The sequence below is a fragment of the Filicampus tigris genome, chromosome 11, assembly GCF_054856515.1.
Source record: "Filicampus tigris isolate MCC_2025a chromosome 11, RoL_Ftig_1.0, whole genome shotgun sequence".
In the NCBI taxonomy this organism is placed as follows: Eukaryota; Metazoa; Chordata; class Actinopteri; order Syngnathiformes; family Syngnathidae; genus Filicampus; species Filicampus tigris.
The window spans coordinates 16,545,626-16,569,220 of record NC_141227.1 but is presented as its reverse complement, the minus strand read 5'-3'; the positions used below and the strand labels follow the sequence as shown (position 1 = coordinate 16,569,220).

General features: G+C 41.5%; 1 protein-coding gene and 1 long non-coding RNA gene across 8 annotated transcripts in view; one reads left to right on the top strand and one right to left on the bottom strand.

The window, feature by feature from the left end:
• The window catches only part of cdh11 (cadherin 11, type 2, OB-cadherin (osteoblast)), an 80,761-nt gene extending 63,545 nt beyond the window's left edge, over positions 1-17,216 (bottom strand). For both annotated transcript variants that reach the window (XM_086045975.1, XM_086045976.1), the window contains exon 1: positions 16,931-17,216. The gene's annotated coding sequence lies outside the window, so the exon portion shown is untranslated. The remainder of the gene's footprint in view (positions 1-16,930) is intronic.
• The window catches only part of LOC147139941 (uncharacterized), a 396,230-nt gene that overhangs the window by 114,301 nt on the left and 258,334 nt on the right, over positions 1-23,595 (top strand). The window contains exon 3 of one of the 6 annotated variants that reach the window (XR_015088786.1): positions 13,213-14,189. The exons of the other annotated variants lie outside the window; for them this stretch is intronic. This is a non-coding gene — a long non-coding RNA (uncharacterized LOC147139941). Of the gene's footprint in view, positions 1-13,212; positions 14,190-23,595 lie in introns of those variants that run through there. 6 annotated transcript variants of the gene reach the window in all.

The following is a 23,595-nucleotide window of genomic DNA, read 5'->3' as shown; positions in this document are numbered from 1 at the left end:
CAGTGTGGATAGATCTGTGATCCATCACCAACTTCAGGAGAACATCCCCCAAAGCAGATTGCAATAAACAATGATTTAAATGATTTGATTTGAATACGTTCTACTTCAGATTTGACCATTGTGTCAGAATTACCACACTACTGGTCACTTTAAATTCCTTGACAACTCCCTGCATCATTTGCGCAGTTGCCATTGTATCAGCATTACCACACTACTGGCATTCTTCGTTTTTAACATACTTGGCTAAAAAAGATTTCTAAACAATTTGAATCAAATCGTCAAAAAATAGTCACTTAGCTGCCTCTAGGTTTTGGTAGCACACGTTTAGACTGTTGCTGACTATCAACAAATCAAGAAGGCATTTTCCGCTATGTGCAGTAAGAATGCTAATGGTAATAATAATACTAATAGCAAATGCTTCTGCTTTAAGAGACGCCACAGATCAGTTTCTTCACTTTCCAGTGTCTTTTTCACACATTCAAACAGTTGTTACGGCTTCACACACTCATATAATTAGATGTATGGCCTCGTCAACAGTGATAAATGCTTTCAACATGAAGTGTTGTGAGTCTGGAGTGTTTAACGTCACACTACACCTTATTACTGCCTCAAAGGTTGAGCAAATTCGACTTCAACCCACTCGTGCCCTGCATTTGGTACCATACACGAAGACCAGCAAGCCATGAAAAAAAGTCTGGTAAAAATCATCTTGGATTTGAAAAGCTGCCATTTATTTAGGTCCAGTAATGTTGCTACCTTAATGGGCTGCCATAGAAGAGCTTGGACAAGAAAGGTTGATGCTACCGCTGAAAACACAACCACAGTTTTCATCATTTCTACAACCATCTGATTATCCCGTTCACTCCCACCACTCACCATTTTCCATTGTTCTCATCATCACCCCCCACCAAATATCCATGTATTGATCCAGCCGCCTGTGATACGTCACAGTGATTGACAGCCCCTAATTGGCTTAATCTCAACCCCTCTCCAGGGAGCTTGTTGTGCTGTGCCTCATCTGGATACAGCTGTCCCATTATCCCACAGCTGACACCATGACCCTCGGGAGCCTGCCGGGGTGCTCACCAGTGATGGTGATAGTGAGGTGGCGAGTGAGTGAGAGAGGTTAAATACATCTAAAATGCAGACACCATTCCCCCCCCCCCCCCCCCCCCCCCTCCACCTATTCTTTGTCTTTTGGGATAACACGCTGCTTTCTGATGGACGCACTCACGCGGAAAAAGTATTAATTCTGAGGGAGATTACGTGAGAGCCTCTCGGGTACACAATCAGCCTGTATTTGCAGGTAGCACTGAGCCTGTTCTTCACATTTTGACAACCAAAGAGAGAAATCGAAAAGTGGAAACCCGCAGTAGCTTAGATGACCTAGTGCAGCAATTTTGGATTTGTGGCTATTGACACATTGAGGTTGTGTTGTCAAAATGATCCAGGCCAAACAGATCTACAGTGGAATCTCAATTGCAGAAGCAATGAACTCAATGAATTCAATGGAGAGAGTATAGTGTCCAGTCCAGTTAAAACGCCTCTGCTAAAGTAGCTATTTCAAACCGTTAGGTTCTGAATTGGCTGCAGTTGTCCACAATTCACCACAAGGCCAATAAACGGCACGGTCGTGCCATCCACAGACAGAGACTAGTCAAGTTTCCCGGTTGCGCAGCTCTCATCATTTGACTTATAGTAGACAAGAGCAGGCTAAAACATGCATCAATGTAGCGGTTATGTGGGCAGTGGACTTGTTCCCATCAAAAGTAATGGAAAGCAAGGACATTAGGTTAGCCTCGCTGAAAGTACACAGCTCAAATTTGAGCCTTTTCCGCAATGTTCTGATCAAACTCAGTAAAGGCACGATTATCAGATGTCTCCAAGAGATTATACTTGGTAATTACCTTGTGATGTAAGGTGTGGTTAGAGTAATGATTCCACAGCGATCTGCTTGTGAAACAGTCCCTTTTTTTTTACAGTGGGTCCGTGATCATTACTCCCGATTCGCGCTCGGCATCCATTGCAGTCAGGTGATTGATTCCAGTATACGAAATGCGTTTGAGGTGAAGCAAAGTGAGCTTCATGAAGGTTTGTTGCAGTCCCGGTGACTCGCTTTTGTCCCTTAATGGATTTCAATAGTTTGGCTCCACTATCTTCACCTCAAGTGTCCTTGAGCCAGACAGTGAGTCACCGCTTCCCCGTCGGGTCTGAAACTCATCCGAGAGCAAAGAGGAGACCCCCCCCCCTCGCCCCCACGACGCGCCCCCTGATTAGCTTTGCTCTGTTGAGGAGGCAAGCACCAGAACAGAAGGTCTCAGAAAAGGCAGATAAGCCTTTAAAGGCCCCCTTCTGGCCCGCCCCCACACGTCAGCCTGACATCCACGACGTCCCATTCATCCAGCGAGTGACAGCGCGTTTACGTTGGCATTAGCCCACCATGACCCCGGCGGACTCTTGGAGATCCCAACTCTGTGATCTGGTGGCCTCCCTGGCATTAGCTCTTTAATAGCTTGGAAGCATTTTTTATTCATTACGCTTAATGGCTTGATTGCACAGCAGAATTTGCATCGTGCAGCAAGCAAGTAAAGATATTGGGATGGCTAATAAAAGCTCATCAATATTTGATGCAAACTTTTCAGGGCCCTTAATCCTTGCGTGCATTGTAAGCTCTGTTGTTTTCTTCTATATGCATAAGTCTTGATGTAAAAAATGTGTGTTGGTCATGACAGTGGTCCACTGTAGTGGCTGATACAAGTTTCTTCATTTTTTTAAATCTAAGGCTTAAAATGGGATGTAAACTAGAAAACTAATTACAACATTAACATCTGTTTCAGACTCAAACATCCTAATCTTGTCTTGAAAACTTGATTTGAAACTGTAAGTCAAGCCTTAAACCATAATTTGAAACATTAACCCTTGTTTGAAACAACAAATGAAGATAGAAACCGGAACTTAAATTCCTAATAAGAAATCCTAACCCTTGTTTGACCCCATGATTAGGGGTCCTAACCCTGACACTCATTTGAAACCCTAACCAAGGCTAGAAAACTGCATTTGAAATTCCAACCGTGTCTTGAAACCCTAATTTGAAGCCCTAATCCTGGTGTGAAATCCTAACACTGGTTTGAAACCTGAGCCAAGACTAGAAAATTGCATTTGAAACCCCAACCAGGGCTTGAAACCCTAATTTGAAACCTTATCCAGTTTGGAACCCTAACTCCATCTTGAAACCCTAATTTCAAACCCCGTATCTTTGCTTGAAACCCTAATTTGTAACCTTGTCCCTTGTTTGCAACTCTAATCCAAGTTTGAAAACTTAATTTGAAACCCAACCTTTAAACACAACCCAGGCTTGGAAGCCACGTTTGAAAGCGCACTGATGTGCTTGTGGAATGATTTACTCGTTCACACATAAAAGCCACCAGCCTTTAATTTCCACACGCTATTGATCATCAGTAATTGTATGTCGAGCGTTGGAGTACACGCCGGGGTCTCGACACGGGATAAATGAAGAGCATGTGAGCCTGTTTGTGTTTTTCTAATTGATCATGCATGGATTGTCGGGAATCCACAGCATGATGGGATGTTGGGGGAAGTGGAGGGTGATCGCGGGTAGCGTCAAGGTTCCAATTGATTAGCAGTGTCGCCTTGCATGTGTGATGACCCTAATTAGCCCAGTTAAATGAGTCCCTCGCTGGCGAGACCCCCACCAGCCCTCTATGCACACTCCACCACTCGGCAGGGACACACTGCTTGACACACGGGTCTTTGTCCTTCACTATTTTCACTAGCCATCCCCCCTTTTTCTCCGTCATTTAGACCCTGTCTACACGTTTTTGCAAACGCCGGATATAAGCCTGCGGTTAGCCGTATCATCCACACGTCCCCGGAGTTTTTTCAGTGAAAACGCAAAACTTCGGCCGCAGTGGAGATTTGCGGATATCTCCGATCCGCGTTTTACTGTGGGCAGTTACATCCGTAGATTTACGTCGTCACTATGCGACAAAAATGCTCTGACGTCACTTGCGCGATTCGTGTTTTCATGCGAGTCAATATGGATTCCTGCGGCTCTGCATTGGTTATAGCCATTCTCGAGGCGCTTTTTGCTTACTTATTTGCCTGCAACCAACCACCGCTTCTCTTTGAAAGGTTTAAAAGCAATTCTGACCTCTAGTCGGTCCTCCTGAATGCATTTGGCGCCTTGTTTTTGGTTTTGTAGAAGTGACGTCAAAGGACATAAGTTCCTTCTGATTGGACAGTATTTGGCTAACTACTGCCGCATAGAGGCTTGGCGTGCATTTGAAAACGCACTTCCATGGTTTCGTGTGGATGCGTTTTTGAAGTAATAGTATAGAAGTAATTGTCATGGCTTGTTAGTGTTGACTTGTATTTATGATGATTTGTCTCAAAACACAAGTCAGCACTAACAATCCATGACAGTAATGTGTTAATAATTTCACACATAAGTCGCTCCAGAGTATAAGTCGCACAACCAGCCAAACTATGAAAACTTATGGTCCGGAAAATATGGTACATGTATTTAAATATTGAGTAAGTCAATTTGAAAGACTAATTAGGGACAAATAAGTCTACAATTCTTGCAAAAAGGAGAGTTGTGTGACAGTTGGTCGAGATTAAAGAAGGAATTCGCTCCTGATGCAAAAAAATGGAGGATACTAACCCCCCCTACCCTGTCCAATCTCAGCCCAGTTTGACAGAGAAGCCATTGTTGTTGTTGTTGCTCTGAGCCGCCACCTTATACCCCATTTTGAGTCTCAATGAAGCTCATTCCTTTTCTGCCAAAAGCCCTCAAAGCCAATTAAGGCTTGTCCCGGCGCCACCTCCTGGAGCTTCCTTGTGTGCATTTTGTTTGGCGGGGGTGTCTTTGATTGATGCTGAAATGTTTGAATCGCGCCCCCCCCAAAAAAAAAAAAAAAGATTCATTTCTATCTTGGGGTAGTACAGGAGGCTAGAGACCCAAAAGAAAGATCTTGGCTCGGCTTTGCTTTGCAGGATCATATGCAGACCGTGAATGTTTTTCACAACCCCCACCAAGGGTGAGAGGTGTTGTTTTGATTGATTTTCAGCAGGGTTACGCATTAGTACACAAGCCAAACTTTACCAAGAGGCGGCGGGACCCAGTGAATTGTGTTCAAATCCGGGCACAAATGTGGATAAACAGTCCCTTCGAGCAAGTAATAACATTTTTCTCCATGACTACCAAGCAAAGATATCTTAGTCTGTTATGAAAAATGTCAGCATTCGTTGTTTAGGGTTGCAAAGAGATGGAATGTTTCTAGTCGGAATTTAAACTGGGGAATTTTTTATATATTCTTAATTGGAAATTCACAAAAGGATTATGGGAACTGACCAGAAATTGAGGGTAATTTCATGAAAATATCATTTTTATACATATGTATATTTTTTCATAAGTAGACACCCATGCAAAATAGGTAGCTCTCCTTTCCCACATGAGAGGACAACCTTAACTCATTCACACATTGACGTTTATATTCATCAACTAGAATGTTAACTACCACAATTGATTATATACCTCAAGTACGGGTAGGCATGAAAGATTCAAGCTTCTGTCTAAGTGAAATGACAAACAGACACCAGTAGATCGCAGTTGTGAATTGCTTTTGATTTGAGATTAGCACAGCTTTTGAATAGAAGATAAATGTCCATCATTACGGAGCAATGCCAACATGTCGAAATTCAGATAAGTTTAGGCATGTTCGAAACATACAGTCTGCATATGTATGCTACGTATAAATAGAATGTGTGTTGTGGTCGGTGTTAGAAAGTGTGTGTTGCAGTTCTGAGAAAAGATGACGAATGCCATGTGCAAAACCCCACAACGTTCAACTCAAGCCAAGTGGTGAGTCAGTGCCGCTCATGGCACGTTTCTTAGCTGTATGTCTGTAAATCAATTATTATTATTATTGTCTTACGTCTTGAATACATTTAAAGAAATGCCCATTGAATATAAACCCAGTATGGTTCTGAGATCAGAAGACTTGGGTCAAATAGTGCAGCCCGGAGTTCAAAGCAAACATGGTGTATCAGCATTTAGCTGTTATGCTGCACGCAAATGGTAAACAAACTGCTCAAAATGCTCTAAAACGACTGGCAATATTGTCAACTCTGCTTTGAAAATGGCTGGCAGTGAATGAGTTAAATGAAGGGTGCCCCAAGTTCAAAACATAAGTCAGGAAAACAAATATTTAGGATGTTTACATTGCTGCACTGATAAGTGCTCATACATGTAACAATGTTTATAGTAAACATTGTATATTTGTGTTATTGTGCTGATTATTATTAGTGTGTAATAGTCCTTGTGGGGTTTGCACATAATAACATGACAAACAGCCCTCCATTTGTAGTATTTCACATCGCTGACTTTCAAACAGGACAGGTCAACCAAACTGTAGCATCATCATCAAGTGGTTTGAAACCGTGTGAGACTATTTTCCACAATGGTTTCAGCGCTGAGTAGAATCCACTCCACTTTCACCCTCACATTTAAGCTCCCGTCAACTGCAACCTCTTCTGCGTCTTCGTCCTCCTCCTCGTCGACACTCATCAAACAAACCGGTCGCTTTGAACCGATCCCTCCTCGCGCGTCTGAAGGATAAACACGATATTGCAATCCACGCAAATGAGATTTCCTCGCCTCCCGGGTGTCAAAACGAGACACTTCTCTTTCATCGCGGCCTTTTCATCAAAAACCTGTTGACGCGCCGCTCGCATCGCTCTCAAGGAAGATGCAGGCGCGTGCAGCCAGATTATCGGCAGCGCGGTGAATAAGACGTCTGGATGATTTTGGAAACCCAAACAAGACAAGAGAGACACCTTGAGGTCATTGTTGAACAATTTCAAGGACTTGGCACACTCAACATTTCCTACTGTCCGTTTAAAGATTACATTGATGATACTAGTGGTTCTTGAACTTTTTACACCAAGTACCATCTAAAAAAAAATACTTGACCCTCCAAGTACCGCCATCAGGGTCAACATTAAAAATAGAGTAGCCTATGGTAAGTTCAAGTGTTCAAAAAGGATGTTTTATTCCCTAAACCTATGCATAACGTCATGTACAGTTCGAATATTACGATAACAAAACCCTGCCTCAAATAATGATTCAAGTAAAATTTGTTGCACATAATAGTGAAAAAAGTGTTCAAATAAATGTTTAAAAAAACCCAGTTCTTAATTAAAGATCAAATTTAAGTGGTTAGAATATAAAAATTAAATACAACTGAAAGATAATTAGGCAGAGTTTCTTTCGTGTACCACTAGAGGGTGCTCACAACTCAATATTGGCATACTGGATTCATACGTAAAGCAAAATTGATCACCACATGCAAAAAAAAAAAAAGTGTTCGACCCTGTAGACATTTTCACGACAAAATTCCAAAATTGACTAAATAAAAAAGTCTACACAAATTTCACCATCACGAAAAATTGTAAATTGTGTTTTAGAAGTTGTAAAAAGAAATGAGCTCAGGTTTGACTGTTAAGTGGTGTTTGCATTTTTTTGTTATAAATTATTTGGAAAAAAAAAATCACAGACTTTGTCATTCCAAGGCATTTCATTTAAAATCATAGTTGTATCCATTTGGGAATATACCTATGACATACGTAACTGTTCATGTATGTGTTTGAAATATACGAGCCAATCAGCATGTCGCTCACCTGCCGGCTCAACCAATCATGGACCACAAACCAACAGTCATCCACTTCCTTACTTTGTGATCATTTAACCAAGTGGACATGTCCTGTTTGTAGTCTGTTTGTTTGTGTGAACAGTGCAGGCGGATCCTGTTAAAATTTAGTCTATAACAGCACTTAAGATGTTGACATGGAGAAAAATTGGTATGTCTTTGCTCAATTTTGATGGAGTGATGGCATATTTTCTACTTGGTCAATGTCACTCAAAAGGCACCTAGTTGTATTCATTGAAGTGGAGAACTGCAAAGGCGATGATGTCACAGCAGCATTGCCAAAATTTCAAAGAATTCCCACTTTCGACAGATTGTGGTCCACTGCCGCCGTGTGCTTCTATTGTCTCAATCCTCAAGGCTAAATTCTCTATACTGCCTTTTTTCCTCAGCATTCTGTCCCCTCAAGTACGGCTTGCAAACCCAGCGACCTTGTCGTACTCGTACTCGTTCTTGCGTTCAACGTCACAATGAATATGAACACTCTTGCCAATGTGTTGTACATGGTGAGGACGCAAACACGAAATGAAAGTGGCTCGAGGCGAGCAGATGTTGAAAAAAAACAACAACAACTGCAGGAGAACCATGCATCTCTAAACAGGCAGTACCCACAAGCAAGCAATTACAATAACTGCTGTTAGTATTAATGCAGCAAATGGTTTGCCTTTTTCACATGGGAGTACTTTGATACAGTAAATACTCGCTATTTGCGGGGATAGCGACCGAGCTCTACCGCGAATAGTGGGGTCGTGGGGAGATTGCAAGTAATTGAATCATTCCACTAAAAATGTGCATAATTGCCTACCAACTATGATCTCAAGACACTTTAATATCATTTTAATATTTGGAAACATATCTCAGAAAATTACCCTTTAAAATAAATGGCTTAAGAATGATTTGATTTTGAAAAAATGCAATGGAAGTATGAGTTGCCTGCCGATACAGGACTAATTTTAAGGTATCGGTTACTCTGGAGGCTGCCGATATCTGCCACCGATACTTAAGGCCCCCCAAAAAGCTGCGTCACAAAGAAATATCTATTTATTATTATTATTTTGTTTTTTTGTCATTATGTTGAATAAAATGCTAGATATCAAAAGTACTACAAGTATCGGTGAGTACTCAAATAGTGAATAACTCCCTATATCCTTATTAATTGCTCTCCAATAACAAGAATGTATGTATTGGATCTCTCAAATGCACCTAATGAAGTGTCCAATGAATGTCCTGGTAGTCCTGGAGGAGATGTTCATGTTCATCGCAAAGGTCAGAGCAGTCAGAGAAACCCAAAAGACATAGGTTTTATATGCTCTGTATATATAAAAATGCTGGCCTATGGGAGTGCAGAGTGGGGGGGGGGTGAAAGAAAATAAGTTGCCCCCCAAAAAAAGTTAAATTAATACTGTGCGGCCAAGTATCAGCAGCCTCATTCAATCATTTGATGACATTATTCGTGTCAGAGGAGGAAGTGGACTGGAAAAAAGAATGGTGAGGAAAGATGCATTGTGGGAGTTATTGATAACAGAGGCGACTAAACGTGACGAAATGGAGGGAAGCTTATTATGGCGGAGAGGTCAAGCATGCAGTAATGCCCTGTCTTGTAGAAAAGAAAACAGGCCTTTGTGTGTGAAGCATGCTTGTGAGTGTGTGTCCAGCGCACTCTCTTTTTGTCGGCCAAACATTACAGGACGCCGATAAAAATCTTTTATTGTGTAAATGCTGAGAGACGATGAGCCTTCACACGCTTCAAGTCCACCGTCGTCAAAACAAAATAAGTTCTGTTTTGTTCCTTTCTGTTGCACTTAATAGCGGCAGAATCGCTCAAGGGTTTGAGCGACAATCAAAGGACAAAACTTGTTTCGTTTGTGACAACTGCGCTATTACTTTTCTTGGTGAAAACGCATAGCTTTTTAGTGCGAGAATATCAAAGGCAATGAAGCCATCCAATGGGATTGCACTAATGTCATACCTATTCCGCTTACAGACAGTAGGGTGTGAGTGTTTGTGTGTGTGTGGGGGGGGGGGGGGGTAGTCTGTGTCAAAATGTCCAGTGAATTAGATTTTTTTTGTCATGCAATTCAAGGACGTCAATGAAAATCATATGTCCATTTTGTTCGTTTTTATTGGGCTTAATACTAGCACTGTTGGGTTCAAATTTATTTAAAGGATTACATCTGCATCTTTTTTTGTGGCAACTGTGCTATTATTTTTCTCACTAATTTTGATTTTGCCATGCCAAGAAGAAAGGAATGATGTCATGGCACCATATTTTCTGGATTTTCTTACTTATTTCTCTTTTTGGACATTTTAGGTATGATGAAAGTGTTAAGATAGAGATAAAGATAAAAATGGTACCCGTCTTTGTAAGTCATTTGCTCTCCACTGCAGTTGTCTTACTGAGCGTAATGTTATTTATGTTGATTTGTGCCGAATTTGGACATCGCACTCCACCCTGCCTAGGAAAAAAAAATGGTACAGTCCCGCCTTGAATTCACATGTGGGGTACAACAAGCAATGTGTATGTACCAATGTGCATTCGGTGAAGGTTATTGAAAAACATCTTGGTCAAGTTCACTGTGTCAAAGTATGAGCGTGTTTCAGCATGTGTGTGCGCTATCGACTACACGTTGTGCCCGCGGAAAGGTCACACACGCACACACACACGAACACACACACATTGCACCTGGAGGACCTAACCAGTACGGACACATACGTGTGTAAAAAAGTGTTACATCAGCACAACGAAGCAGCTGTAATTAACATAACCACATTAGTTATGCTAATAGGGTGTGTGTGTGAAAGTGTGTGTGTGTGTGTACGCGTGTCCGTGAACACAGAAGCCATTAGCTTATTGATTGGCAATAAATTCTGAAGTGTGATTTTTTTTTTTTTTTTTGTAACCATGACATCATCATCGTAGTGATAAATTAGCAGACGTCTTAAAGAAGATCTGAGTAGAAGACAGCTGTGAATGACACGCACAAACGCACACACACATGCATTCTGTTAATTATTATCCGCAATAATGAGACACAAACGACTCATTAAATCTCTCCTTGACCCGGCGTGCGCAAAGTCTTTCTTTTCCCATCTTTTCCCGCCATCGTCTCGCTTAACTCCGACGCAAAGGAGAGAAGATCCTTTCAGCTGTGAATTATTAATTAGCATTCAAGCTAGCCTCCGAATTCTCTCTGACCCACATCGAGAAGAGAAGAAAAGAAGAGGAGGAGTGGTGGGTTTTTTTTCCGCCTGAAATGCAAATGAGCAGCTTCATTCAGGTAGAAACGCGGGAGGTATTATGGAAAAGTTATTTTTTTTATTTTCTTTATTTTTTTAATAGTTTGGTCTCTGGAGTGGCTGCCCACCCATTAAGGATGGTTGACATTGTTAAATTAGCCAGTTGTGGTTTTGAGCCGGCATCATTCATTTGCAGTCTGGACAAGATGGTGTGACGGTCTGCTGCTCTGGTGCGAGTCTCAGATTCTCAGGATCTGCTACACTTATTGGCAAAGTGTAATTGATGACTTTTTATTGAAGTGCTGCCTCCATGAGTGAAAATATAACCCAGTCTTTATGGGCGTTCACTGTATGGAAGAGAATTGTTAAATTAGTCAGTGGCTGGTGCCATACATTTGCAGTCTGAATGAGGAACACTTACAGTCTTCCAAATTATCCAATAACATTATAAAAACCCCTTGATTTGTTGCTAATTGTTTTTTTCTTTCTTTTTCTTTTTAAATTTTTTTTTAATAGTGACAAGATGGCAACGCTTAGTAGCCCTTGCTCCGTCGCAACATCCTTGCTTCATCACAAGTCGTCATGGTAGCAAAAGTGGTACTCTACAATTGCATGAGACATAATTGCCCCTTCAAAAATTTCAAGCCGAGTGTGACAAGTGGATCTTAGGTGTGCCTTAAGAATGTCCCAGATATGTTCTGAAGACATCTGGAAATTGTTTTGAATTGGAGAAAAAAAATCTGTGTGTCTGCTTTAAAGCAGTCTGGAAAAACAGTAAGTCTTTTTGTTCAACCACCGCATAGTGTGCCTGTTATCATGAGACCTCGCCAAGCACCTGACTGCCATGGAAAACAAATGACTCCGGATTACGTGCGCGCATGCAAACATGCTAGCTATTGGTTTTGCATCAAACGCACACACACATTTGTGCCGTGATCAATAGGTCTCCCTATCAGGGGTAATCAATTCTCATTCTAATTCGCTCAATGAGGACGTCAATGCCGCGCTCCGATCGTCGATAGGTGAATCGACGACATAGCCTGTAAATTCCGAATTAGCATCGATCCCATCCGCACTGGGCAATGAGTCTCAAACAACAAACGTGCTGTAATAGAAATGGACCACAAGGGATCTGATAGTAATGTCTTTAGACTAGGTGAAGCAGCATGTGACTCTGTTCCAATTATATGTCAAAAATGGTATGTTTGTCATCACAAAGCAGCTCATGTTTTACTTTAAATAGGGCACGTTGTATGATATAATCCGTGTTTGCTTTGCACAATTTCTCCTCTTCCTGTCACCATAATTCAGGAAGGTGAAGCAGCATGTGGCTCATTACTCAGGATTATTCTTGTTCACTTCATTCCAAGTAATTGGCCAAAATTGTTTGTTTCCAAACATGTAGTGTATGCTTAGTGAAAATGACAGTAGTCGAAAATCATGTTTCTGCATTCTGTACATTTTCTGCTAAAATGATCAACGACTATTTTTTATTGTGTTGTTTTTATTACAGTAATATAGAAATATTGCCATAGCTGGCACACCTATTGTGCTGCAAGATGGGAGATTGGTTGGAAACGTTGACATTTAATTGGTAAAGCAGCATGTGGTTCACTACCCATAGTTGTTTTTGTACTCTCTGTTCTAAGTGTGAGCAATTGCATGCTTGTGATCAAGCGGCTGAAGAGCGACAGCAGCAGATGCGTATTGCATTCTGTGCTTGGTACAACTTCTCCCCTACATCAAATATAATGTCTGTCTTGCTGAAGCAGCATATGGCTTTTTGTCCAAGGTCATTTTCGTACCGTCTGTTCCAAGTAAAACTGTCAACAATTGTTTGTATTAACATTTTCACATTTGTGATCTAGAAGTGGCTAATATGTGAAATCAGCTCAGGGCCTTGTGCACCGTATTCGGTGCACTTGTACAATGTCTCCTCTACATCAAATAGCAATGTCTGTCTTTGGACTTGGTGTAGCAGCATGTGGCGCATCGTCAATGGTTGTTTTCGTAAACCTCCGTTCCAGGTTACTGTCAACAATTGTACGTTTGGTATCAAAAGGCGGCAACAGCAGAAAACTGATACTGCGTTCCGTGTTTGTACAATTTCTGCCTTAAATCAAATTAAATAACTGCCTTTGGTCATAGAACATATTAAATTCGTAAATCAAGGTACCGCTGCACTGGAAAAAGCACACACACTGACTTTCTTTTTTTTTTCCCGCTGTTCTGGTGAGGGGGGTCACAGAGTTCGGATCAGAACCGAGCATACTGTACATCTTGACTGAAAGCAGGAAGCGGGTCACCATCAGAGAAGAAAAGTTCACAGACGCTGACGTAACACCGCCACCCCTCCGCTCCTAGCCTTGTGATGCGTGGCAGATGTTTGACTTCTGTTGGATGGCAAGTTGTCTAACAAACTTGTCGCCGCCTCCATGTGCCGAGGCGGGAGCAGCCGAGTGACTTGAAGGGACCAGTCGCCGTCTTTGATGCGGGAAATTCTTCTTCAACGGCACTAATTGATGTCAGATGACATCCCGGTGTTGCAGTAGGAGTGATTTCAAGACTTCCTGGCTCGAGAAGACAAAATTCATTGCAGAATTTTTGTCCTGAACAAGATGGCCAACTTAGGAGTGCCCAAATAATGCATTTAAGCAAAGCAGACTATGGAACAATTTTCCTCACATCAAAAAGTCATTAAGATGCCACACCCACACAGGCTTGCGAAACGAAATGAGTATCTCTGTCGTTGCCATGGTGACAACATTTCACCTGTTTTAGAGTGGAGTAGGATTATTCAATCAAGCAACACTACTGGTAATTAACTTCTGATCTTAAAACGACATGCATTGTTGCAGTGGCGACTTCATTGTGTTCTGTAATGGCGGTGGACCAGCCCCATTGAATTTCATGTTAAGCCTCATTGTTACCGCAATTAAAGTGGCACTCTTTTTTTCCTTCTTTTTTTTTTTTTTTAACTTTAAAACATTGTATGTTTATTGCCATGGTGAGTCTACACCACTTACTTTGGTGCGGTCTGTAATAGTAATAGACGAGCCCATCCAAGCCATGCTCAATGTGCTGGCCTAGACCAAGACTATGTAATAACGTGTCCCTAAAATAAAAGTGTCAGAATCAAGTTGATGCAACACTGACTTCAATTAGTCACTAAGTAATAACACCTTAAATAAAAAAACAAAAACATTAATATCTTGTTGACGCCGGATCACCTACTTTTCTGGCGGACCAGCCAATCTAAGGCTATCTAATAATTTCCTCTTGATATAACCACGCCAAAATCACTTTGATGCTACCCTGGATTGCAATAAGGGTAAGATAATGGATATCCAGTATATTGTATCACAAAATCCCGGGATCTACAATGTTGGTGGACCAGCCTGGACACAAGTTGTTCCCAATACCGCTATAGGCTCTTATATGACAGTTTTCTTCGTCATTTGACCTGGCATGATAATTATGTCTATAAACATTGTTACAACACAGAGGAGTTCTGTTAGCATTTATCTTAGCTTCTTTGTCAGTAGCAAACACCTGAATGGACGTTTCAGTACGAGTAGACAATGAAGTCCCTGTTGTGCACCTCCAGGAGAGGAGGGGGCATTAAAAGGATTTGAGGTCAGAAGACACACTAATTACACACGCTTGACATTCAATCCGCCCGAGACGGTAGATTATGGTTATAATCCCATCATCGCCATCAACGCGGGACATCATTACACATCTACACGGGATGTCCAGTGAAAGATTAAAGTCAACGCAAGGGAGAGAGATGAAAGAACGGGAGCCACTCGACTTGATGAGATCTCACAGAGACAATCATTCGTATACGCAAAGTAAAAGAATAGATTTTGTAATTTTGTTTGTTGGAGGTCTTCAATAGGCAGTTACCATAGCTAACTGCTGCGTCATTCCTGTAAGAACTTCACATCGAGCTGTAACTGACTTGCGGAACAATCGAATGTGTACTGTTTATCAGAAGTTAACTCGTGATCTGAAATAAAAGTTCTCTGATGTCTCTTTCCGATAAAAACCCGCATTTGTCCTCTCCAATTCCGTTAGATACTTACCATACGATGACACCAAATGATTTCTATTCCAGACAAAGCTACACAGCTGTTTCGACAGCTTTTGCCCAACAGTCGGAGACTTAACACTGATAAGAATCTGCATCCAACAAAAACTGCAGCTCTGTTAACCTTCGACTTTGGTGCGATTGTTGCTTTTCTTTTATGGCAAAAAGTCGACCTCCCAAGTACAACAAGTGTGTCAAAAAGAGTTCGTATAGTATCGCGGAAACAAGCAGCGAGTTAAGGGCCGGGAAAAGCTGTGAGTGGAGCGAAACAAAACATCACAGGGACAAAATGGTAGCAGTGTAAACCCCCCACCCGCCACCATCAACCCCCCCGCATCCCCAGTCAGTCTGGGAGGTAACAGAAGCCACTCACAGGCCGACATACTTATCCAGACAGACTAGACTTGTGTGAGATTGAATCGGCTGTCCCAGGGGAGAGAGCAACTAGCTCTCCATCTACCGAGAGCGGCCCTTGGGGAAAGAAGGGGTGTGGGGGGGGGGTGGGGGGGGGGGTCACAAGAGGGGGTGATGGAAGACAAAAAAGAGTGAAGGGCATTCACCGCCTCCGCCGCAGCAAAGCCCGACAGCTCCCTCTGTTGCTACTCATGGAATGACACCTCCTTTTTCATTCATCTTCTTCATCTACTCCTTAGCAGCTGGCGCTTGATGAAATATAAATACCACGATTACAGTGTCATAAATTAATACCCCCCAGGCCCCCTCGCGAGAACCTCAAGAGCTCTTTCAACTCGTTCCAAACATGTCGGAGAAGAGATTCCAAAGAGTCCCTTGTCAAGACTCTCGAAGAGCATTGAGGAGCTGTCTAATTACTGGAATACTGAATACATTACTGTTACATTTAAAATAAATAGGTAGCCATTAGAGTGAGAGTCATCGTACTGCATTGATGGAACCAACTTGGTGTTGCTCAAGATTAACTCTTCGGACATTCATACGGAAGAACAGTAACAAACATTTTCCCGAAACCTCGACCTTGTGCAGGATTTATTGACTTTAAAGCAACAAGACGATTCTGCATTGTTGCAGAAAGAAATAAAACAGGCCAGTAGAAGTCATCACCCTGCATTCTCCTCTCAGCTACTATCCTTCTTTGGATGTCAGGAGGATTAATTATCAGACTAAAACCCCATAAAAAAGGGACATTTAAAGTGGCCGCTAGAGTGATGAAATATATGGCGACTGCTTCTGAACTTTCCCAACCACTAGAAAAAGAGCTGCTCATGAGTAGCAGTAAACAACCGAGCCTTATCCACATCACAAGGGAAGGAGCGGCAAAGCCACAACAGTGAAGGAAAATCAAATGAAAGCACATTGTAAGACAAGTACAATAATTACACACAGCCTTCACTTTTTAAATTTAGTTGCAAAACCAAACCACGAGAGCAGCCCACAATGAGAGTAATGTTTGGGAGAGAAGAGTTTCCCGTCAAATAATCTCTCTCTCCTTTTTTATTCTCCACCTCAACAATTCTCGCATCAGGTACAACCGAACCGAGCTGAGCCAAGCAGTGACTATAAGTCTGTTGAGGCACCGGCTTCAGGAACCACCGCCAAGGAAAAATAAAAGTTACGCGTCGCAGTCACGCGCAAACGCACGCTGGGTGCCACACTTTACCGCAAATGTTAGAACAACAATTAAAAAATGCGAATCATTAAATCCGTTCACGCACAACTACACTCCAGATGTCTCCAGATGCGTCAAAGCGTGCGTCAAATGGTACGTGCGCGCGCAATTTCGCCCGTTTTGCGCCAGAGCGTGCACCCAAACAGGCACCGGGGAGCATTTCAAGCTCATCCCCGAGAAGAGCCTCTCATGCGCGAGGTGAGGAGTCAAGTCACGCGCTTCTCTTACCTCCGTGAGTCCGCGCGCGTTCCAAGCAAGAAAAAAAAAAAAATCCTTGACAGCCAAGAAATAAAACATCCGCAGCTTGGTGGTCCAGTCCAGTTAGGAGCAATTCCCCCTATTTGTTTAGTTTTTATCCACAGAATGATTGATACAAAAGACAAGGGGGGGGGGGGCTTTCTGGTGGTCTCAGTGAGACAGTGGGGTAGATGTCACTGCGACTGGAGCATCCTTCTCGCTCTCCTCCTTCTCTTGCGATGTGTGGAGCCGCTCTGAGATCGTCCGTCCTCCCTCCGCGAGCCTCGGACGAGATGTGAGTGGAGAGGAGAGAGGGACCGCGAGAGAGAGAGAGAGAGTGAGAGAGAGAGCGCGAGGAGGGGGTGCGCAGTAACCACAGTAGCGCTCTCTTTCTTTCAGTGATGCACTGTCATTTTACACAAGGATCCCCCACATAAAGCCTACAAATGTATTGATGTTAATATTAATATATTTTATTATATTCAAATAGATTTATCTCTGTCTACATGCATTCTTAAACTTTTGGTTGTTGCGTTGATGGTGGGGTGGAGATTGGGGGGGATGCAACAGTTGCTGCTCTCCTTCGATTGGTCGTGAGCACTGAGCCAATCGTAGCAGAGTGGGCGGGGCCCCAGCGGGAGACCCTTCTGTCCAAGGAAGGTGATAGGCTGACAATTTCAAATGTCTCCAGGCAGTGAAGAGAGTTAGAAAGCGGGACACATGACATTTTTTGACTGTCCTTCTTCTGACTATTTCTCAGAGTACTACAAATACTTCAATTCCACTTTGCATTAAAAAAAAAACAAAACACACATACACACATTTTTTTAGGGACTGTTTGCGGACCCCTCAATATTTAGTTATAGTGACAGTTTTCCCTTGGCAACATTGGTCTCAAGACGCCTAAGCCTAAATGGCGCAGGAAGGTCACCATTTTGGGATAAAGTGATAATTTTAGGGTCTTTTTCTTCAAAGACAGACTCGACCTAGAGATGTTGTCTGATAGGCGCTTGACAGATTTGGTCATGCTTATTTGTGGAAATCTTTTGTTTTGGTTATAGTGTGTGGTGTCAAAGTGTATTAATTCGGTGTAAAAAATAAATAGATGAAATAAACTGTAAAATGTTTGCTTTCAAATTTGTACTTCATGTACTACACTCATGGCTGACGCTAATTTGCAAACATGTATTGAGTTTGTCACTGCATGTGGGCGGAGCATGGCAGAAAAGTTTGATGACTTGTCATTAAACTTGATTTTTGAGCAAAAACGTATTCCCCTTACACACAAAAAAGTCATTAGATGTGTGTATCATACGTAAACTCATCAAAATGTCTCAAGAAACCATGCCCCAAACAGTAACAACTGCGAGCTAGAGCATAGCTTTCCTTCTCCATAAGTAAGTGATACAGTTTCTGGCTAAACAGATGCAAATCATGCTAAAATAGTGCAGAATTATACACAAAATGTGCTTATTTTCACTTTTTGTGTGCTTTAAGACAGTAACAGTCTGGCTGGATTAACCACCTACCATTTCTTCTTGATAGAAATCTACAGAGACCCACCCGCCAAAAAAGCAACCACGTTAAACATGCAGAAAGTTTTTTAAAAAGTTTTGCTCCATTTATTCTGCGGCCCGCTTGTTTGCCAACATTTTAAGAATGTAATTTATTTATCTGACTTCGACTTTTTAATATATCGAGCAGCAGTGAGAGCAACTTTGTGTTGTAGTAATCATAGCGATAGTAATAACAAATGGGGGAGGATACATTGCCATAATGACATTCAGCAGGGCTTTATTAGTTTGGAGGCCGAATGACATAATTAGATTAAAATAAAGGGCATGTTGTCAAATATAATTATGGGGTCTCGTTTAACCAACGGTGGCCATTTTTGTGGGATGCAGCCGAATTTTCAACTGCTTTACTTTAGTCTTGTCACACAGAGTTCCTGTTTATAGTGTTTTTTGCTATCGCCAAATATACTTTGGATGTACCTGTTTTTATTGAATGTTGTTTGTAATTAGCCATTGTGTTACATCATCACAAATGCATAGCAAATGGTTGTTTCAAACCAAAATCATTTGCTTCCTGTGTCATACATACCGATGTTTCAGTAGATATAACCCTGCATGCACTGGCTATGTGAAAACAAACGACGCAGCAGCACATATAGACACACAATATAGCAAACCGTACCGTCCTATATTTGTTATCTTCTGCAGAAAATTGCTAATATTACTGCAGCATGTTGAGTTGGTTCATTGTGAAACTCCTCTTTGTGTATTATGTATGTCTGTATAATACTGGCAGATGCATTTTTTCTCATTTAAAAAGACATACACATTTTTGTTGTGTTTTGCATGTGGCTGGAATTAATTGGCATTTCTATCCATTTTAGCTGGGAAAGATGATTTATGATACATGTTCTTAGTTATGAGCATGTTCAGGAATTAATGGTGTAAGTCGAGGTACCACTGTAACATGTGGGTTACCTGCTGATAATACAAGAATAATACAAAAACTCTTCACCAAAAAACATATAGACAGAGACATTTAGATAAGACAGGGACACCATTTTTTTGGGCTGCGCTGACAGTCTGACTAGTCGCCAAACATTTCCAACATCTTGCCACCGCTGCACATATTTCACATTTCCGTTGTAAGTTGATCACAAAAACATCTTGCCTTGTCTCCAACAACACCATTTGTTGTATAATTAACCCGCAAAATTGCATGTATCCCTTTTCATAAGGCACTTGCTGCATGTTTGTGTCAGCGCAACATGTCAACATGCCCCAAGAGAGAAATTATTAGCACCCGGCACCATTGTGTCGTGTTGACATGAAATCCAGCATGTAGGATGCAAAAAACAAAATCAAAGAAGAACCATTGCTGGCAAACCTACAGGTAGTTGATTGTTTTGGTTTGAAGGAGTTGTTTTTCAGGGATTTGGGTCATTTTCAGAGTTCAGACCTGACCTCCTTCTTTCTATGGAATTAAAATCATCCCAATCAACCACCAAATTCGAACCATGTACAGTATGAATCACTTTGAGACTTTAGAGAGCCTTGTTGTGGTGTGGAAAGCACCCCAACGACCCGGTGAGATATATTCCAGTCACCAGAGGCTTTAAGCCGATGTTATTTTCAAACATGGATATGTAGATTTAACAAAGATGCTGGATAAGGCAACATCCATTTATCCCAGTCAAAGTAATTGCAATTGATTGACAGTTGACTTTTGAGCGTGATTTGGTTTCAATGCATTCAGCGGACATGCCCACATCATTTGAAAGCAGAGAGAACGACTTTATTTCTCATTATTTCAAAGCCTGATATTATATACTTGGTGATTTTTTTTTTTTAAATCATTTACATTTGGCAGGGCTGTCAACAATCTTATTTCACTTTACATGGACTTTAAACACTCTTAATCCATTGTAAATGTCGTTTAAAAAGGAACAAACAAGAGCAACAACAATATGTAATATTAATGGGCTGAAAAATGGGATAGTGATAGAGGATTAGATTTAACTAACTTCCAACATTTTTGAACACATTAAAAAAAAATTAAGTATATAACGGATGGAAAATATTGTAAAGTATGTATGTAAGAATAGTGGGAAGAAAATGTTTTTTTTTAATAGTTAAAACCTTAAGTGGAAGTTATGTTCGGAAAGCAATTTGTTTTGAAACTGCTGCTTTTCAGGGATTTTGGGCACTCTCTAGTAGGGATAAACAGTCCAAGAATAACAAGCAGTAATGGTGATAGTACTCAGTTGTTTTCACTTGCATGTGTGATAATATCGCTACAGTTTCCATTCTTGCTTGTGCTTGTCGGAAATCCACCACATTTGTTTCTTTTTGAAGGAGTTGTCATCTTTACACATTTCTTTTTGTAAGCAATACAGATGGAGAAGATTTTTGCACAATTTTCTCTCGGCTCTCTGATGTTGTAATTTGGCTAATGTCACTGAATGAAAAACACACGTGTGCACGAATGTGTCTTTTGGCTTCTGTGCGCGCGTGTGCGTGTGTGCGTGTGTGCGTGTGTGTGTGTGTGTGTGTGTGTGTGTGTTGCTGGAGGCCGCCCCGGTGATTACATGGGGGATTACGGAGCGGCCTTTTAAGGGCCAGCTTGTTTGTTTTCACTTGAGCCTGAAGGATAGCAGGGGCTTTGAGGGGATCACAGAAGCAGGCTATATGTTTTAATTTACTCCTCCCTTTGTCCGCCTTCTCCCGGTCTTACTCTTTCTATGTAACTCCTCATTCTCCTCCCCGCTGTGTTGGTTTAATAGAGGGCAGCGGTGTCCAATCAGCAGGCTGGGATTATCGCACAGTTGGCCATAATTGAATCTTAGCTGTCGGCACGGGAACCGAGCAGGGGGATACTGGGGTAGCCGGGAGCGTCTTAGAGGGATGGGAGGTTTATTTATTTATTTTTGTTGTTGTTGTTCTTAATGACGAGACACATATTCCACTATCTCGCCAGGTTTTGACCTCAAGCCCGCACACATAGCCTTCATAAAGCTTTTATTTAATAAAGGCTTATGAAGGTAATAACGTTTATGACTTTGCCCTTCATAGCGTCAGGATGCAACAATAAAAGTGTAATCATCAGTCTGGTTCATCAGACACGTCAAAACAACGCTGGAACTCGCCACATGGTCGCAACTAGTGAAGCAATAACGCTGTACTTTATATGACTCAATCTACACTATACAGTAATTTATAGCATGAGTAGAATTATTGGACTACAAGGGAATGTTTGTACTAACCAATTAAAAAAAACAATAATGAAAAAAATAAACATCTAACTATAGCCAAAAAGAGGACCAGCCCACCAGCCCAAAAAAAACCAACCAACCAACCAGCCCAAAAACAACCTCAAAAAGCACCCAATCAACCACAAAAAAACCTAAAAAAAAGAACACTAAGCAAAAAACGAAATGATCTGGAAAAATACAGGCAAGTCATGCCCGTCTGTTGGTCAGATTTTGTAGTTGCTCTGAATCACAGGCTGCATTGTCTTTTTGTCCTGCTTGTTGTGTTTTATTTAAGCGAGGGAGCTGTTAATTGTTCAGTGAATTGCTTTTTGGTATTTTCTGCCATCTCAATCTAACTTTATCAGCTGTGACTTGTTTTTTCCTCCCCAAGCTCGATCAGGATAATTAAATGAATGCACATCCCTAATTACAACTTCTATCAACGGGACACTTTTGATGTCTATAATTAATTACAGTGAAGTGAGAGGAATTGATTGTTATATCAATTGTATGACGAGTCAGTATTGTGATATATCACAGCACTGGCAATTGGTTTGGAAATAGATCTTCCATTTACTAATCATTGAGACCAATGTACTCATTGGGAATTTTATCTTTGTTTCCAGACAATTCCTTCGACTTGATGATTCGTCTGTGCTCTGTCACGCACTGTCAGCTCTGGAACCTTATATGTGTCTGCTTTGATAAATAGTGTCCAATCAATTGAATTTACGACAGGTGGACTTTTGCAAAAAGGTCAAGAAAATCAATTTTTTTTCATGTGTCATAATAGGCTTGTGCGTGTAGAATTTTGAGTAAAAAAATGAATTTAACCTAGTGTGGAATAAGTGAAGTACAATAAATGTATAGACAGGTCTGAACCTTTTCAAATCATGTCCGATCAACTGAATTAACCTTAGGTGGAACCCTAAGATGTAGAGGTGTAGAAATTGCTTTTTCATTAGTCAAACATTTGTTTGTTGTGTATATGTGCAAAAAGTGACGCGCTGGTAATACTTTCCAAATGCACTTTAAATACACATAAGTGTTCCTTTCCAAAGCATGTCAAATGAACTGCAAAAATCAGAAAAATAATTTTGAGGCAAACGATGAATTGAATCCATTTTGGAATAAGGCTGTAACACAACAACATTAACAACATTCAGATGCACTATACATTAGACTTGAATTTCCCCTCAGGCTCTATTTTAACTCCTCTGATTGGATTTGTCTGTGCTAATGGGCCTCATAAGGCGCCTTCTCGCCCCAAATGAGAAGCGAAAAGGTCGACCCAAAGTTGCGGTATAAATAAGAAAACAACACGGGCGAAATCAAAGAGAGAGAGCGTGAACGAGTCGAAATGGGCAAAGACGGCCAATGAAAAGCCAGCGTTGCATAGAAGCGGCCTTGTGCGCGAGTTAGCAACGAGGAGCGGCGCTGCATAGCAATGGCCTCTCGCCTCACGCTTTAATCAGCCGCCCTGCATGCGCTAAACATGGGCACGGCCTTCCTTCTCCCTCCACCGCCACTCTGGACTCATTTAATCAGAGCCTCGCCTCGTCTGCATGCATCAGCGTTGCACAAAGAGCAACAGCGTGTGAATGGAAGAATAGAAAAAGGAGCCTCAGACACAAACACACGGAGAGAGAGAGAGAGGGAGAAAATAGACTTCTGCCCTCCTCCCCCTCCTCATACGGAAAGAGGAAGGTGACATTTTTTTAAGAGGCGACACGGTTGATTGGTGTGAGCTTGCACGTTTAATAAACACTCAAAGGGGGACTCAGGCTGGCTTAAACCAAATACAACTACAATAGGACACCTCTGCCAAGGCAGAAGTGTTAAAGTACATTTAAATGTGTTTGTTTGTTGTGTTACTTAATTGGCTGCTTGT